Source organism: Euprymna scolopes, chromosome 7, assembly GCF_053919585.1.
Source record: "Euprymna scolopes isolate OS-2025 chromosome 7, ASM5391958v1, whole genome shotgun sequence".
Taxonomy (NCBI): Eukaryota; Metazoa; Mollusca; class Cephalopoda; order Sepiida; family Sepiolidae; genus Euprymna; species Euprymna scolopes.
The window spans coordinates 106,483,079-106,486,432 of record NC_136488.1 but is presented as its reverse complement, the minus strand read 5'-3'; positions in this window follow the sequence as shown (position 1 = coordinate 106,486,432).

The following is a 3,354-nucleotide window of genomic DNA, read 5'->3' as shown; positions in this document are numbered from 1 at the left end:
ATAAATCTAACCATAAAAGTTATGCTTTATTCTTTACTATATGTGTGATGCTGTTTTCCACAGTCCGAGTAACGCAAGTTGACCCGTCTAGTTAAGTATGTTCATTTCTAACAAACACACAAGTGTCAGCCTTCACACAATAGTATGCAATCCACACGAGCGAAATTATCCAGAAAAAAAGTGTCAACCCTGAAACATGAAAAAGAGCGATCAACAACAAACACCCATAGCCTCTCGGCTTAAGGCTATTTGTTTATTAAAAAAAAGAAGAACAAAAAAAAAACACGAATGAAGTAAACATCAATGTGTATTTGGCCAAATTTTGATAAATATATCTCTTTCATAAAGTTTAGTTATTTTTCTTTGAATAAAAAAACGTTCATTTCTTTTTATATAAATTTTAAGTGAAATTGAGGTTTAAGAGTCCTGTAAACTTTAACTTTTCACTCGCTCATAACGCACACCTTTCCCGACATTTTCTTTCCAAGTTTATTAATTCATTTTTGTTTTGCTCCCAGGATTTGGGTTTCGAGAAGGACGTGTGTGTTTTTATGATTTTTAAATGAAAATTAAATTAGATTTTGTTTACTTGCTTTAATTGAACATGCAAGAACCATGTCAATAATTTATGGCAAGGTGCTATGCACAAAGCAAACTGGTAAATGGTACGGCATATTCCTTTCGGATTACTTGCTAACAATTCATTTTTTTTTTCAGATGGCTTGGTAGCAATTAATTCTTTAGAGTTTTTTGGTAACAATCAAGCCAGCCTAGATGATTTTTAGAAGCGTCAGCTAAATGGCACTGACGGCAGTAAATCATGTCAACGTTGTTACGCATTTCTGATGACAGTGTTAAAAAAATCATAGAACCCATTGTTGCGGATTAAACAATACCTAAAAGAAATAAAGTCAAAGTCTATCCATACATAAATATATCAATTTTATTGACAATTTATTAGGACGACCCAAAATAAGGAGTTTATAATGAAGGAGTTCAAATTGTCCAGGAGCGTTCCAAATAAAGAAAGAGTGATACATTGTACCATGTTGACATTCACGTAAAGATTAAAATGCATACAGAAACACATACTCTTCTTTCACCATACCGCTAAACCTAAATTCGTGTGGTAACACACAAAAAATCTTTCACTGTCTGCCTTATGTTTTTTTTTTTGTGCTTTGGATCAGCCATTTTGTTCGAAACCCTTCAATTTCGTCTCCATATAATATTTTTCTCTTCATTCATAGAATACATTAAATATATTTTAAGTTGAAAAAGAATTCATAATTATCTTCTCTTGAATTAAATGATCCAACAAGACAACGATTACACTGACTGATAACATAAAAAAAAACAAAATTCAATTAAAAAGTATATACAGATATATGACAAGTAAATAGACACACACAAAAATGATTAAGAGACATTAAAAGTGTTTGCTTTCTTTCGTTGATGGCCAACACTAACACAGCACTAGTAAAAGTTTGGAGGAACGATATTTAATACTAGTTAATATTTCTCGTGTTTCAATTAAAAATATATCTATCGTATGGCAGCGTTTAAGTTGGACATTGGCCAAAGAACTATTAGATTTCTCAGAGTTTCAAAAAAATTAGAGGCAAATTTGAAGGTGGACTTCAATCCCCGAGTTTCCATTTTCCACCATAAACTGAGTAATTATACAAGTAACTAGATTGGGAAAATAACCGGTATCATCTATCTTAGGTCGATCAGAACTCTATGACAGCGTTAATGATAATAAGTGAGTGTTTATTTCTATCATGTCTGTGTATATACAGTTTGATAAATTACGTCGTTTTTCTTCGGACTATTGTCCCCATTAAGGTTAATATTTATATTTTCACTACACATTGACCGATGTGACCTACGACCTTTTTAAGATGCAGTGCTCGTTCTGTTAAATATTATTTGGCAGTTGTAATATTAAGTGTATACATGGTGTTTTGGGTGCAACGAGGTTATCGAGCAAGATTGACAGGATATGAGCTTTAGGGTTAGTGGTGGTCCGATATTAGCTTGGTCATCTGATAGAGGGAATGACTTAAAATTGGATTTTAGTTGTTGCGAGATCTCCAAGTGAAATTAGATCCGGAAAAATAAGGGCGCTTAATATTCTGGTGTCCTCATTTGAAACTAGTCTGTAAGCAACTTGCGTAGATATTTATATATAGGGAATATAAAGTTATATCTTTGTCATCGTCTCTTTCAAAATAAAACAGCTTGAAATAATTTGTGTAGAGGATCCTGCTGACAGAACAGATTCACCCTTGACCTACAAAAAGTGAAAAAAAAAAAGTGAAACAAAAAACTATAATCATCAAGGATATTGAACAATTTACGGTGATGTTGATTAGTTGTTAAGTTTTATGACATCTCAACTAGTCTTAGCTCATTTTAGGCCAAAAACTGTACAAATGATTTTATACGAATTGTTTGTAAATGAATTTGTTTTGTAAGCGTTGACTTTGTAAACAAATTATCGATAAACGATGGTTGTTATTCAGCCCACAGATATGACCTTATAGGTTTCACGACTTTGGGTTAAATTTAACCTAGTGTAGCTTAAAAATAAGATCAAAATCATAAATTTCCACGTAAGGTGAAGATTTAATAGAGGAGGACATTTTCCGTTAGTCTAATTAGTGCGATGCGTACAGGAAATAGTAATAATATGTAGTAAACAGGATGATCAGACCTTTCTCTTTCTTTTTTGGTCGTGGAAGAAAACCGCCGGTTTCGTAATCCCCAATTGTGGATGGATGGGAAAAGATGTATATTTGAGAAGAACAATAAAACCACAGAAAGTTTTGTCCTGCTCTTTTTTAATAGCATTTACGATCGCTGTTACAAAAAAAAAAAAAAAAAAAAAAAAGAAAAAAAGAAGACAGCAACATTAAGGACTAATCTACATGATGAGAGTCCAGTTACTGGCGTTAGATAATTCGCCAAGAAAGGTTTCCATAGTGTTACACTGTGAGTAATGGTAACGAAATGCTCTGAAATTGGAGTTTTAACACCGGATGCATTCTAAGGTCGTTTCAAGGACAACCTTCTTACAGTGATTGTATTCTTATTAAAATATGATTGTTGTTACTTGTGTATGTTAATGTTTTTTATTTATTTAAATAAGACATTTTAAACTAACAATTTCACCAAGTCTCCATGCATCCTAGCACTATGTGATGCGCAGAATAAAGCCTGTCCATATGGCAGTTTATGCGTGATGCACATCCTCCACAGGGTTTGCCAGTTAATATAGGCAGAACATGCCGCATAACAAAAATCCCTTTATTCTTATAAATAGTTGTTGCTGTTACTGTGACAACAATC